This window comes from Aquarana catesbeiana, linkage group LG11, assembly GCF_042186555.1.
Source record: "Aquarana catesbeiana isolate 2022-GZ linkage group LG11, ASM4218655v1, whole genome shotgun sequence".
NCBI classification, from domain to species: Eukaryota; Metazoa; Chordata; class Amphibia; order Anura; family Ranidae; genus Aquarana; species Aquarana catesbeiana.
In genome coordinates this window covers 75,975,884-75,992,396 of record NC_133334.1, presented here as the reverse complement: position 1 = coordinate 75,992,396, position 16,513 = coordinate 75,975,884, and positions in this window count along the sequence as shown.

Genomic DNA, 16,513 nt, shown 5'->3' with positions numbered 1-16,513 from the left:
ACCGCTTTAAAATTCATAATCCCATAACTAAACACTTCTTATCTCTCTGGGATAAACTAAAAACCAAATATCAGTTACAATCTCGACACAATCCTCTCCTTTCTTTTATTAGAAATCCGGCCTTTTATCCGGCATGGATCTACCCAAATTCTTTTAAAGCTTGGACAACATCAGGCATTCAGACACTAAATGACTTCATAGCATCTAAATTATTCCTTTCATCCCCATCGCTTAGAGAAAAATATGATCTACCAAACTCTGAGATATTTAGATATCTCCAAATCAAAAATTTCTATACACCATTCCTAAAGGGGGATACACCATTATCCCAATTATGCATTTTTGAATCAATCTGTACAAAAGATCCATTTACTAAAGGTACAATTTCATCACTTTATAATCAATTATATGGAGTACCAAATCTTAATAGACCCTCTTACGTTCAGAGGTGGGAGGAGGACCTGGGACGAACTTTAGAAGACACGGACTGGTCTAACATATGGCTCACATCTAAGTCATCTTCACCCAACATCTTAGCACTGGAGACAAATTATAAAGTCCTAACTCGCTGGTACCTTGTACCCGCTAGAGTGGCAAAATATTCACCTAATACCTCAGCTCTTTGTTTTCGAGGATGCCCAGAAATAGGCACATATTTACACATATGGTGGACGTGCCCAGTAATCCAAACCTTCTGGAAGGAAGTCTTCGTGATTGCATCTAAAATATTTAAAAAAATAATACAACCAGATCCATATTTAACTTTACTTAATCTAAAACCGGAATGGTTAACACTCTCTCAATTCAAACTTATGATCCAACTAATAACGGCTGCAAAACAAACAGTGGCCAAGGCATGGAAATCTCCTACATTGGTACTAGCAGAAACAATTCACAGAATGAATAATACAATGTCCCATGCTAAGATGGTAGCCATCGATCAAAATCAAATTCCAAAATTTGAAAAACTTTGGCATCCTTGGATAAAACAACAGTTCCTGTCAAACTTCAATGACTCTGTCCTGTTGCCATGGTAACAGATTAAATGACTTACAGAGACACCCATTCTAAGGCTTCAAAGAGAACTAAAAAGAATAATAAACTGACGAGCGGGACAACCTTGTGGACCATACCTCTACCTTTCAACCCTTTTTCTTCTTTCTCTTTCCTTTTCTCCACCTTACGATTAAAGCTCATTATCAGAATTTATTTGACCTATATACACTCTACTTGTAAACAATATGTATAGTAGGTATAAATCATTTAAATACCTACAAAGGTAACTAAGGAAATGATATATATCTTTAATTTAGGTTTACGTGAACCCAATGTTTAATATTTGAAATTTCATGATATTTACCTATATAAACCCTACTGTAAAACAATGAGCTTACTTTATAGATCCTTGTAAACTTACTTTATGTATCTTTATAACATTGTATACTCAATAAACTTCTTTTGACAAGGAAATGAGTAGACCTTGAATGGACACTCAATTATTATTTTATCACCTGGGTACCTGCTGTGAGACTGTCTGTACTTCCTGTTTTAAAGGTACCCATGCAGTGAGTACCCCACCCCATCCCACATCAATTAGGTTAAATGCTTGTTTGCCTAGGGGATAAAAGAATATATTGAAATATTTGCCTTATTCCTCGCTTCTGCAGTATTTCTTCTTTCTGTGTAACTAGTCCTCCCAGGCTGCTAGTTGTCACTGACTTACCGATGGCACCTCTCTGACATTATCACATACAACACAGAACCAACTGTCTTGCAAAGTATGTGAGGACAGCAAGTGCCTGACCGTATCCTGGGAGTGTTGCACAAGGGAGAAGTGTGCTGGCTGCTGGAGGACAGAGGAATAAGGTGAGTATTTGTATTTATTCCTCCCCAGCCATAAAATTATTTATATATAATTAAAGTCAAAATTTTTTTTTTTTTTTTTTATAAAATATAAAGTAGAGGGTTTTTAGAACATCTGTCAGTTTGTATTGCTATCTATCCCCCCATTAGGGAGATTCCCCCCTCTCTATTTGTCATGTTCACAGTTATCACCATAAATAAAAGTGAAAGAAAACCCCAAATTTTGAGTTAACAGCAGAATAGGAATAGAGAGGGTACAGTGCCTTGAAAAAGTATTTATACCCCTTGGAATTTTCCACATTTTTCATATTACAACCAAAAATTTAAATGTATTTTATTGGAATTTTATGTGATAGACCAACACAAAGTGGCACATAATTGTGAAGTGGAAGGAAAATGATAAATAGTTTTCAAAATGTTTTACAAATAAATATGTGAAAAGTGTGGCGTGCATTTGTATTCAGCCCCCCTGAGTCAATACTTTGTAGAACCAACTTTCGCTGCAATTACAGCTACAAGTCTTTTTGGATAAGTCTCTACAAGCTTTGCACGTCTAGAGAGTGAAATGTTTGCCCATTCTTTTTTGCAAAATAGCTCAAGCTCTGTCAGATTGGATGGAGAGCGTCTGTGAACAGCAATTTTCAAGTCTTGTGAAAAAACAATCCCCTGTGCTAAAGATACTAATTAGTGATTAGGCCTACCGCTGCTATACATGATATAAGTCAAAACATGAAAAAAGGGTATGAGTACCACAGCCATGACAGCCTGAATAATTACAATAAAGTGCAACTGTAGTGCATACAAAATTAAGTGCAACATTAATACAAAAAAAACAAAAAATATATTAAGCATGCAGCCAGTGAAAGCTTAAAAAACACGTGCAAATATGTATAAACTTCTAGTTGGAAGATTCCTTTCACAGGTGCCTTCCACAGGTGCTGCTGTGCTAGAAATAATGTAAATCATATAGTGCCCTCCACCTTGGAACCTTGCAAAGATTGATTTTATGATTGGAACTCTGTAAAGATTGATTTGAATTAATTAAACAAGATGTACTTTACTATGCGGGCTCTTTCTCCATATGTTTGTGCCTAAATACACCCCAAGAAGGATCGCACCCAGGAGTTGGCGTTTTCATCACCCCCTCACCATACTAAGCCTACCTGACCCGCAATGCAGTACTGCTTGGGGGTCCATTGGATCTGGTGAGTTCACCATAAGGGGGGTGTGAATCCTGTATACACCTGTTTACAGCATCATATGTTTTTTTAACATAGCAGAAATTTTGAAAGGAACTTATCAACTGAGAACTGCTATATGTTTATGTGCACGTCTTTTTTGAACTTTCACTGGTCACATGCTTAATATTGATTTGCACTATTTCTAGCACAGCAGCACCTGTGAAAGGCACCTGTAAAAGGAACCTTCCAACTACAAATTTAAATTGGACTTTGACTGGGCCATTCTAACACATGAATATGCTTTAATCTAAACCATTCCATTGTAGCTCTGGCTGTATGTTTAGGGTCGTTGTCCTGCTGGAAGGTGAACCTCCTCCCCAGTCTCCGGTCTTTTTCAGACTCTAATGCCACGTACGCATGGCCGGACTTGCCAATGGGCTAAACTCCATCGACATTTCCGACGGAAAGATTTAGAACATACACACGGTCGGAATGTCCGACCGACAGCTCCCATCGGACTTTTTCTGTCAGGAAGTCTGGCCGTGTGTACGCGGCATAACAGGTTTTCTTCTAAGCTTGCCCTGTATTTGGCTCCATCCATCTTCCCATCACCTCTGACCAGTTTCCCTGTCCCTGCTGAAGAAAAGCATCACCACAACATGATGCTGCCACCACCATGTTTTACGGTGGGGATGGTGTGTTCAGGGTGATGTGCAGTGTTAGTTTTCCACCACACATAGCATTTTACTTAAGTTCAATTTTGGTCTCATCTGACCAGAGCACCTTCTTCTACATGTTTGCTGTGTCCCCCACATGGCTTCTCGCAAACTGCAAGTGGGACTTCTTATGGCTTTCTTGTAACAATGGCTTTCTTCTGGTCACTGTTCCATAAAGGCCAGATTTGTGGAGTGCACGTCTAATAATGTGGAGAGAATCTCCCAGGACAATCTCTGCAGCTCCTCCAGAGTTACCATGGGACTTTTGGCTGCTTCTCTGATTAATGCTCTCCTTGCCCGGCCTGTCAGTTTGGCTGGACGGCCATGTCTTGGTAGGCTTGCAGTTCTGCCATACTCTTTCCATTTTCAGATGAGGGATTGAACAGTGCTCCATGAGGTTTTTAAAGCTTTATTTTTTTATAACCTAACCCTGCTTTAAACTTCTTCAGAACATTATCCCTGGCCTGTCTGGCGTGTTCCTTGGTCTTCAGGATGCTGTTGTTCACTAATGATCTCTAACAAACCTCTGAGTGCTTCACAGAACAGCTGTATTTATACTGATATTAAATTCAAACAGGTGGACTCTATTTACTAATTAGGTGACTTCTGAAGGCAGTTGGTTCCACTAGATTTTATTTAGGGATATCAGAGTAAAGGGAGCTGAATACAAATGCAGGCCATACTTTTCAGATATTTATTTGTAAATAATTTTGAAAACCATTTATCATTTTCCTTTCACTTCACAATAATGCGCTACTTTGTGTTGGTCTATTACATAAAATCCCAATAAAATACATTTACAGTTTTAGTTGTAACATGACAAAATTTGGAAAATTTCAAGGGGTATGAATACTTTTTCAAGGCACTGTATCTTCTTCCAATGGGGACAATAGCACTGCTGACAACCAGGGATTTCCTCACTTTAGAGGGATTTACACTTGCTTCCTGTTTTGGATATGTGACAGAAAGTAAAAGAAAATCCCCCACCTGGACACATGGAAAAAAAGTGACAAGGATTTTTACCCTCCCTTACCCAATCCAAAATAAAATTAAAAAATGCCTTTAGTTCAACTTTAACTCATAGAGCCAGGAGGAGACATACTGTATGGGTAAATTAAACAGCAGTCCAGATTGGAGATTTAAGCCCAACTACTGTCAAAACGATTTACTTTTATTTTACAGCAGGGAAGTGTTAGAGCCTCTGTCAGGGTTTATTGTTATCTATCGTGGAAACACAGAAAACATAAACACATTGTTAATAGAGCAAGGCAGAGTTTGGACTTCTGAATTTCATTTGTGCCTTTTTGTCCTAGCAATACCTGCCCCATTTCTTTTATAAACATCACACAGACACACACCAGGGGAGGAGTGGGCTAGAAGGTAAAGAGGCATTTGCCCTCTGGTCACTACTGATAACATATGTTAGCATAGTGGCCCTTTACCATTCAGAATGGGACCCATAGTCCATCCCATGGCAGGGGATTATATAATTACGCACTCTTGTTGTTCAGACTACCGTCCCAGTAGCTGGCACAGGAAAGCCTTCTGACACCATCTTCCTTTATGGTCCTGAGATGTCATGCGACTGAATACCAAGAACCACAAAGAAAGCTGATGCTGGAAATTGTAACACCCACCATTCTTCATGCCAACGATTCAATTTTGCACCATGGCATCCTTTCTTATAGTCACAGAAATCTGTCCCTAGAAAAAGGACCACTTGGTTGTATTTGCCTACCAAGATAAAGGTTCCTAGTCCTCCCCCGATACACCAGCAAATGCTATTCTAAACACCCTTTACCTAAAGTGTATGCAAGTCCCAATTGTGAACTTCTCTCATGTTCTGTTTTTACACATGTTATATGTTGTCCATTGTTATTTACAATGGGGAAAATAATTATTTATTTATTATAGTTTGCCCACTTAAAAAGAAATGAAGGGTCTATAAGTTTTATCATAGGTGTATTTTTAAATGATAGACAGAATATCAACCAAAAATCCAGCAAAACATGACTTCGTACTTGGTGGAGAAACCCTTGTTGGCAAGCACAGAGGTAAAACGTTTCTTGTAGTTGGTTACCAGGTTTGCACACATCTCAGGAGGGATTTTGGTCCACTCTTCTTTACAGATCTTCTCTAAATCCTTAAGGTTTTTTGGCTGTCGCTTGGGAACTTGAAGTTTCTGCTCCCTCCATAAATTTTCTATAGGACTAAGGTCTGGAGACTGGCCAAGCCACTCCATGACCTTAAAGTGCTTGTAAAGGCAGAAGTTTTTTTTTTTTTTAATCTTAATGCATTAGATAAAAAGCCTTCTGTGTGCAGCAGAATCAAAATCACCCAAGATTTTACAATACATGGCCCCGTCCATTGGCCCCTCTTTGCGGCAAAGTCGGACTGTACTGTACCTGTAGCAGAGAGACCGCCCCAAAGCACAATGTTTCCACACCCCCCCCCCCCCTCCTGTGCTTGACCTGGACTGTAAGGATGGTGTTCTTATGGTAATAGTGAGCATTTTTCTTCCTCCAAACACGGCGGGTCGAGTTAATGCCAATGAGCTCAATTTTGGTCTTATCTGACCACAGCACTTTTTCCCAATCCTTCTCTGAATTATTTAGATGTTCACTGGCAATCTTCAGACGGGACTGTACATATGCCTTCTTGAGGAGGGGGACCTTGTTGCTGGATTTCAATCCATGGTGGCATATTGTGTTACCAATGATTTGTTTGATGACTGTGGTCCCTACTGTCTTGAGATCATTCACAAGCTCCTCCTGTGTAGTTCTGGGCTGATCCCTCACTTTTCTTATGATCATCCTTACCCCATGAGGCAAAATCTTGCATGGAGCTCCAGACCGAGAGCGATTGATAGTTATTTTGTATTTCTTACATTTGCGAATAATCGCTCCAACAGTTGTCTCCTTCTCACCAAGCTTCTTGCTGATGGTCTTGTAGCCCATTCCAGCCTTATGCAGGTCTACAAGCTTGTCCCTGACGTCCTTTGACAACTGGTTGGTCTTGCCCATGATGGTGAGGTTTGAAAGGGAAGAAAGAGATTCTGTGGACAGGTGTCTTTTTATACACATAACGAGTTGTCGTTAGGAGCACCTTCTTAAATTGACAGGACTAATCTGTGTACCATGTGAGCACATACTGAAACCAATCTGTGGGAGCCAGAATTATTGTTGGTTGGTAGGGGATCGAATACTTATTTTACTCACTGAACTGTGACTCAAATTATAACATTTGTATCATTAGTTTTTTCTGGATTTTTGGTTGATATTCTGTCTCTAGCATTAAAAATACACATATGATAACAATTACAGACCCTTCATTTCTTTGTGAGTGTGCAAACTTACAAAATCTGTAAGATTGTTGATCTTGTCAGATATTTGGTACTGTACTGTGTCCTGAACATTTTCATGTGTTTTCTCAAAGATCCCTCCTAGTTCTTATCTTAGAGTACAGAATGATTACCCTTTATGTTGTAGCGATTTGAGAGTGTGAGTGGTTTAGTTGTTTAGCAAAAGACAATGGGCAGGGCTGACACCACTCAGTCCACCAAACTTCTGGGACAGGGCTTAAAAGCTGAGTGTATTTCTGCCAGATCAACAGGTATTTTGTACTTGCAGGGTCTTTAAATGGATAAAACCCAAGGGAATGTGCATAAGTTGCAGAGATGTACTGCATTGTTTTTCTTTTTTGGCCTTGAAATACACTTCAAGTAAACCCGTACAAGCACAACAACCTTCTCTAACTCCACACCATATAGCAAAAGAATTGATCTGTGCTTCACAGGAAGTAGTGCAACAAATTCAAAGGAAGGTTGCCTCAGCAGTGGCTTCACTAAGATACAGTATATGCTGTTAACTTTGACTAAACTACATTCAAAACATTTTTTTTCAAAAATTACCACCCATTTTGCCTTGCTTTGATTCTTTTTGTTTACTTTTTAATAATTTGACATGTTATATTTCAAACCGTGAACTTAACCTGTGTACAGGAAATGAAAGTTAAAATGAATATAAATTTATTTTTCTTTGCTGGAATTTTTGACAAGTTCCCCTGAAGAGTCTGTTTATACTTTTATTAGTCTATTGATCATCCTGTAAGAACAGGAACAGAGAGTACAAAGTCTCCACTCGCAAAATAGGAAAACACACTCAGCTGTTTATGGTATTCTTTTTAATGTCTCCATGCTGACCACAGCAATGTGTTCTTGCATTTTCTTGTTAATATTATCCAGTGGCTTGTTATGACATCATACAGGTTGATATTGTTCTGGTTTACTGCATTGTAGCCCATTGTTAAAGTGTCCTTTAAGTAAATTCCTGACATGTCACAATACAGTATACAGCAACGGTATCATTTTTAAAAGCTTATCATATCAAAATACACTATATTACCAAAAGTATTGGGACACCTGCCTTTACACGCACATGAATTTTAAATGCATCCCAGTCTTAGTCTGTAGGGTTCAATATTGGGTTGGCCCACCTTTTGCAGCTATTTGAGCTTCAACTCTTCTGGGCAGGCTGTCCACAAGTTTTAGGAGCCTTGATGTTGGACGAGAAGGCCTGGCTCGCAGTCTCCACTCTAATTGATCCCAGAGGTGTTCTATCTGGTTGAAGTTAGGACTCTGTGCAGGCCAGTCAAGTTCTACTCCCCAAACTCACTCATCCATGTCTTTATGGACCTTGTTTTTTGCAATGGTCCAAATAATTTGGTGGAGGGGGGATTATGGTGTGGGATTGTTTTTCAGGAGTTATGCTTGGTCCCTTAGTTCCAGTGAAGGGAATTCTTAAGGCATCAGCATACCAAGACATTTTGGACAATTTCATGCTCCCAACTTTGTGGGAACAGTTTGGGTTTTGCCCCTTCCCGTTCCAACATGACTGAGCTCCAGTGCATAAATAAGGTCCATAAAGACATGGATGAGCGAGTTTGGGGTAGAGGAACTTGACTGGCCTACACAGAGTCCTGACCCCCACCTGATTGAATACCTGTGGGATGAATTAAAGCGGAGACTGCGGGCCAGGCCTTCTTGTCCACATCAGTACCTGACCCCACAAATGCGCTTTTGGGGACAGCCTTCCCTGAGTTGAAGCTATTAAAGCTGCAAAGGGTCAACTCAATATTGAACCTTACGGACTAAAAACTGTGATGCCATTAAAGTTCATGTTCGTGTAAATGCAGGCGTCCCAATACTTTTGTAATATAATGTATATGTAGCCCATCATTTCAAAAATATCATCAACAAACTCCTTTTGTCATTCAAAGCAGATTTTGAGCTCTAGTCAAGTGACATTGCTTAAGCTTACATGATTGTTTTATAAATCTAAATGTGAAACCATTGTGTTATAAAAAGACAAAAGGATATGTTACTCAAAGCTGCACAGCTCCAAGTCACCCCTGCTTTTGAGGAATACTCCCTCTTGTCTTTTTTTCTAACACAATGGTCTTACATTTAGATGTGTACAAGGATTATACACCTCGTCCCTGCTCATTGAAAATACAGATTCACAGCTTGGCTAAACAAGATCATCCAGATCTTATCTACAGGTCAAGCCCCTCCACAGTTGTCCTTTTAAGTCCTGATAAAGGGGGTGTAGTGAGGCCCCCTTCAATGCACTGGATATTAATGTGGAGCTACCCCCGAACGATTGCTCGGAGTTCTTTCTCTAATAGTTGTCCCGCAGCCAGGCACACGTTCACCGCCACTCTTTGGCTCAATGAACAGTCCAGGGGTTTTCTATTTGGTGTTTTTATATTTGGGTAACTTAGACAGGGTTAGGGAATTGAGTGGGATACTCTAACGCCGCGTACACACGAGCGGACTTTTCGACCGGACTGGTCTGACGGACCGAATCCGGCGGACAATCCAACCGTGTGTGGGCTCCATCGGACCTGCAGCGGACTTTTTCGGTCGAAAATCTGACGGACTTTAGATTTGGAACATGTTTCAAATTTGTCTGACGGACTCGAGTCCGGTTGAAAAATCCGCTCGTCTGTATGCTAGTCCGACGGACAAAAACCGACGCTAGGGCAGCTATTGGCTACTGCTATCAACTTCCTTATTTTAGTCCGGTCGTACGTCATCACATACAAATCCGTCGGACTTTGGTGTGATCGTGTGTAGGCAAGTCCGTTAGCTCGAAAGCCCATCGGAAGTCTGTAAAAAGTCAGTCGGAAAGACTGTCGGACCTTTGTTGCCGAAAAGTCCACCCGTGTGTACAGGGCATTAAAGTATGTACAAATAGGAGGATACTTCCTGTTCTGTAGAAATATAAGCCTGTAGCAACTTGAGAAGATCAATGTTGCTCTTGTAGAAAGTCCAAAGTCCTTTCACTAGGAATTAAGTAGACTAAACTATTCAGCACACTGGACACTATATCCCCTTTACACACTCAGCTGACTAACACATGAGGGATGGCCTCAGCTCACAGTCTCTATTATCTCTCCCTGCAGTCTGTACTCACAGATGTCCTTGGAAATATTGTTTGTCTCCTTCCAATATCCTTGTGACACTTTCTCCCTTTGATACCAGACTAGATCCTCAGACGACGGTCCCTAAGTCAGCTTTCTGCAGCTTCCAGCAAAGCATGCCTCCAGGTAGCCGAACTCGATACCCCACGGGCACATAGCAGGATGGCCCAAGGGGGCAAGCAGCCCACCCTTAGGCTGTGACCACCTTCTAAGGAAAAGACCCCTCTGCTCTCTGTCCCAGAGTATTTATACAGGATCCCAGCTACCATCTGAGCGATCCTCGCTAGGGATTGGCCAGGGCTTTATGACTAGCTGTTGATTAAACTCTTCCTGTCCACTAATTTCCAAAGCTCTCTAGACTAATCAGGGCGAAACAGTTAATCCTGTGTAGCGTTGGTAGATTTTTAATCTAACGCTTATATGTAAATTTAGTGGGCCATCTGTTCTGTACATAGTTCAGATTTAATCTAGGGCTAAATTAGCTTCTTTTCTAGTCTTGGTTGTGTTGCGTACAGTTCAACTCCATCGCCTATAGATGTCGGTGTCACTACAGACCGGAGCTGGAAAGCAACAGACTGAGGTGTATTGAGTGCTCTTCTTTCTCAGAAGTAACTCGGCAGAGGTTGTCCCCTGCGGTGCATTCTGGAAAGAGGTATTTAAGGGACAGACGCCATATTTCTTGGTCTCTTTCTTTCCACCTGCTGGCCCTCCTGGCCGACAGGTATGTGCTAGGAGGCCTACCTCGTGGTCCTCCGGGCCGGAGGACTGTGTTGCTGCAGCATGTGGGTGGGCCCAGAAGTCTGTCTGGGGCCTACTACAACTACTGCAGAGATGGTCCTGTGCTGTCTGTCCTGCGGAAAAAGCCAGACAATTGAGAAAAATCCAGGGGAGGACCCATCTTGGAAGGATCATGCTGAGCGCTGGTCTGGTGAGGGGCCTGGTGACTCAATTGGAGGACGCATCTTAAGTTAACCTACCACATAGTACTGCCGGGTCGGCTTAAAGGTTCTGGTACTGTGTTGCTGTTCATCTAAAACTACTACATCCTGTGGCAGAGGATCGTACAGTTTTGTTCTACCCAAGTCTGTGGCAGAGAATTTCTGTTCATGCTGCGCTCCGGCTGCTAGGTTAGTGAGAGACCTATCCAGGCGGGCAAAGATGTAATTCTGAACTGAAGATACATTCATCCCTGAGATTTCAATTCCTTAGTGCTACACCAAGAAAAGGTATTTGAACTTCCCTGCAACTCTTCTTCTACCTCTTTCCTGCTACTTCTTCCAGTTATCTCCCATTAAAGCATTGGAAAAGTACTAAAGTGACTGGTGCCTACATTGTCAGATGGTAAGCTCAACGTGGACTCTAAGTCTGGTATTGGTGAAATTACAGGTAAAAAGGTGATGGTAACAGCCCGCTTTAAATCAGCAGCTCCACCGTGAGTTATTGCTACATGTGGGGGCGTAGTCCGGGATTGTTTGCCATTCCCCTAAGCAGCCCTGAGAAGTATTTCACCGAGAGTCTATGCTAAAAGAGGTTTCTGGACTTTCACTTTCTCCAGGAAAAGAAGGGGTTAAATTTTCTGACTGTGTAGGCTGCGGGTGAGAAGTAAAAGCCCGGGAGCTACGTGATCAGAGGAACAAGTGGGAGGAGCTATACCTGCTTGTTACTGCGCGAGACACGTGTGTGTGTGTCTGGCACCAAAGGAGAAGAGAGGCCTTGTGATCGTGTTGAGCGGATCAGAGTGCAGCCATGTCTTCTTTTCCATTGATATGGGGTCCAAGATGTTCCCTACAAGTACCGCTGCAGGTGCTATGCTAACCGGAACCCTGCTGACGGATACCGGCATTCGTTTGAAGCCGCAGGGGCGGTTCATACTATACACTGTTGGAGATATTGAAGGGCTGGGCATGCTTTGCCACAAGTGTGAAGGACTGGCCATACATCTCCGTCCATTTGTTCGATGTTTGCAGTGCAGAGAATATTTGTTCACAGTGGAGCAACCTACAATGTCGCCCCATGCTTATCGTGTGGACTAGGCTACAGGGACCGCCATAGTGGAAACTACTGCCATCACTGCTGGAGAGCAACAGGCCATGGTCTCGTCTGCTACCATGAGTGTTCCCGAAGGAGATGTCGCTGTTACAGCTTCATCAGCGGACATCACTCTTATTTCTACTTCTACTACACCTATCCCAATTGCGCTCCAGCTGCTAGGTTAGTGAGAGAGACCTATCCGGGCGGGCAAAGATTTAATCCTGAACTGAAGATACATTCATCCCTGAGATTTCAATTCCTTAGTGCTACACCAAGAAAAGGTATTTGAACTTCCCTGCAACTCTTCTTCTACCTCTTTCCTGCTACTTCTTCCAGTTATCTCCCATTAAAGCATTGGAAAAGTACTAAAGTGACTAGTGCCTACATTGTCAGATGGTAAGCTCAACGTGGACTCTAAGTTTGGTATTGGTGAAATTACAGGTAAAAAGGTGACGGTAACAGCCCGCTTTAAATCAGCAGCTCCCCTGTGAGTTATTGCTACACCTGCAACTGCTGAAACATAGAACAGACCAAAACAATCAACAAAGCCATACTGGTTACAGTGAGCCAAATCTAAATGTGCCGACCAACAATCTGCAGCTCCACTGCATAGAGTGGGCCAAACATAGTTTACCCATTCCTAGCACCTATCTAGAAGGATGATACATTATGTTTCACTATATGCTTAGAATAAAACCTCTCATTTGGACTTCAACATTCTGGTGCGATGCTCCAAACTTTCAAGTCAACTAATATAGTAAATTCCTGAGGCTTCTGTAGAGGTCACTCTGTGTATGCTTCTGTGGAGGTCACTCGGTAGCAGCTCACAAATCACTCAGATGCTCCTCCGGGTAATACTAATACAGTTTTTTGATAATACCAATAATAGGTACCAAGTAGTATCCACCTGGGGTTCCAGTGCCATCAAATTAGCAAGGCCGAGATGGTGTAATCGATTTGTAGTAAGAAGCATGTACTCGTCCTCCCTATTAACCAGACTCCAACATTGTAATTTTGTAGCAAGGTAAGAAGTTGTAGCAGGGGGCTTGTATGTAGGGATGAGCCGAACACCCCCCTGTTCGGTTCGCACCAGAACATGCGAACAGGAAAAAAGTTCGTTCGAACACGCGAACACCGTTAAAGTCTATGGGACACGAACATGAATAATCAAAAGTGCTAATTTTAAAGGCTTATATGCAAGTTATTGTCATAAAAAGTGTTTGGGGACCTGGGTCCTGCCCCAGGGGACATGGATCAATGCAAAAAAAAGTTTTAAAAACGGCCGTTTTTTCAGGAGCAGTGATTTTAATAATGCTTAAAGTCAAACAATAAAAGTGTAATATCCCTTTAAATTTCGTACCTGGGGGGTGTCTATAGTATGCCTGTAAAGGGGCGCATGTTTCCTGTGTTTAGAACAGTCTGACAGCAAAATGACATTTTGAAGGAAAAAACTCATTTAAAACTACTCGCGGCTATTGCATTGCCGACAATACACATAGAAGTTCATTGATAAAAACGGCATGGGAATTCCCCAAAGGGGAACCCCGAACCAAAATTTAAAAAAAAAAATGACGTGGGAGTCCTCCTAAATTCCATACCAGGCCCTTCAGGTCTGGTATGGATATTAAGGGGAACCCCGGCCAAAATTAAAAAAAAAAATGACGTGGGGTTCCCCCTAAATTCCATACCAGACCCTTCAGGTCTGGTATGGATTTCAAGGGGAACCCCGCGCCAAAAAAAAAAAAAAAAATGGCGTGGGGTCCCCCCAAAAATCCATACCAGACCCTTATCCGAGCACGCAACCTGGCAGGCCGCAGGAAAAGAGGGGGGGACGAGAGTGCGGCCCCCCCTCCCTCCTGAACCGTACCAGGCCACATGCCCTCAACATTGGGAGGGTGCTTTGGGGTAGCCCCCCAAAACACCTTGTCCCCATGTTGATGAGGACAAGGGCCTCATCCCCACAACCCTGGCCGGTGGTTGTGGGGGTCTGCGGGCGGGGGGCTTATCGGAATCTGGAAGCCCCCTTTAACAAGGTGACCCCCAGATCCCGGCCCCCCCCCTGTGTGAAATGGTAAGGGGGTACATAAGTACCCCTACCATTTCACGAAGAAAGTGTCAAAAATGTTAAAAATAACAAGAGACAGTTTTTGACAATTCCTTTATTTAAATGCTTCTTCTTTCTTCTATCTTCCTTCATCTTCTGGTTCTTCTGGTTCTTCTGGGTCTTCTGGTTCTTCCTCCGGCGTTCTCGTCCAGCATCTCCTCCGCGGCGTCTTCTGTCTTCTTCTCCTCGGGCCGCTCCGCACCCATGGCATGGGGGGAGGCTCCCGCTCTTCTCTTCTTCTTTTCTTCTCTTCTTCTCTTCTTCATTTTCTTCTCCGGGCCGCTCCGCAATCCATGCTGGCATGGAGGGAGGCTCCCGCTGTGTGACGGCGCTCCTCGTCTGACAGTTCTTAAATAACGGGGGGCGGGGCCACCCGGTGACCCCGCCCCCCTCTGACGCACGGTGACTTGACGGGACTTCCCTGTGGCATTCCCCGTGACGTCACAGGGAAGTCCCGTCAAGTCACCGTGCGTCAGAGGGGGGCGGGGTCACCGGGTGGCCCCGCCCCCCCCGTTATTTAAGAACTGTCAGACGAGGAGCGCCGTCACACAGCGGGAGCCTCCCTCCATGCCAGCATGGATTGCGGAGCGGCCCGGAGAAGAAAAGAAGAAAAGAAGAAGAGAAGAAGAGAAGAAAAGAAGAAGAGAAGAGCGGGAGCCTCCCCCCCATGCCATGGGTGCGGAGCGGCCCGAGGAGAAGAAGATAGAAGACGCCGCGGAGGAGATGCTGGACGAGAACGCCGGAGGAAGAACCAGAAGAGCCAGAAGAACCAGAAGAACCAGAAGATGAAGGAAGATAGAAGAAAGAAGAAGCATTTAAATAAAGGAATTGTCAAAAACTGTCTCTTGTCATTTTTAACATTTTTGACACTTTCTTCGTGAAATGGTAGGGGTACTTATGTACCCCCTTACCATTTCACACAGGGGGGGGGGCCGGGATCTGGGGGTCACCTTGTTAAAGGGGGCTTCCAGATTCCGATAAGCCCTCCGCCCGCAGACCCCCACAACCACCGGCCAGGGTTGTGGGGATGAGGCCCTTGTCCTCATCAACATGGGGACAAGGTGTTTTGGGGGGCTACCCCAAAGCACCCTCCCAATGTTGAGGGCATGTGGCCTGGTACGGTTCAGGAGGGAGGGGGGGCCGCACTCTCGTCCCCCCCTCTTTTCCTGCGGCCTGCCAGGTTGCGTGCTCGGATAAGGGTCTGGTATGGATTTTTGGGGGGACCCCACGCCGTTTTTTTTTTTTTTTTTGGCGCGGGGTTCCCCTTAAAATCCATACCAGACCTGAAGGGTCTGGTATGGAATTTAGGGGGAACCCCACGTCATTTTTTTTTTTTAATTTTGGCCGGGGTTCCCCTTAATATCCATACCAGACCTGAAGGGCCTGGTATGGAATTTAGGGGGACTCCCACGTCATTTTTTTTTTTTAATCTTGGTTCGGGGTTCCCCTTTGGGGAATTCCCATGCCGTTTTTATCAATGAACTTCTATGTGTATTGTCGGCAATGCAATAGCCGCGAGTAGTTTTAAATTAGTTTTTTCCTTCAAAATGTCATTTTGCTGTCAGACTGTTCTAAACACAGGAAACATGCGCCCCTTTACAGACACACTATAGACACCCCCCAGGTACGAAATTTAAAGGGATATTACACTTTTATTGATTGACTTTAAGCATTATTAAAATCACTGCTCCTGAAAAAACGGCCGTTTTTAAAACTTTTTTTTGCATTGATCCATGTCCCCTGGGGCAGGACCCAGGTCCCCAAACACTTTTTATGACAATAACTTGCATATAAGCCTTTAAAATTAGCACTTTTGATTTCTCCCATAGACTTTTAAAGGGTGTTCCGCGGCATTCGAATTTGCCGCGAACACCCCAAATTGTTCGCTGTTCGGTGAACTTGCGAACAGCCAATGTTCGAGTCGAACATGAGTTCAACTCGAACTCGAAGCTCATCCCTACTTGTATGTATCAGATGTGTGTGAACAGAACCAAGGACTACACAGGCATGAGGATTTTTAAGGTTCTTCCTTATCTGATCCAGAATCTCTGTGCAGAATATAGATGCTGACCTTGAATGATGCCTGAACATAAATGCCTCCATTCTTCTGTAGAGCAAAGGTGATGAAGGTTTGT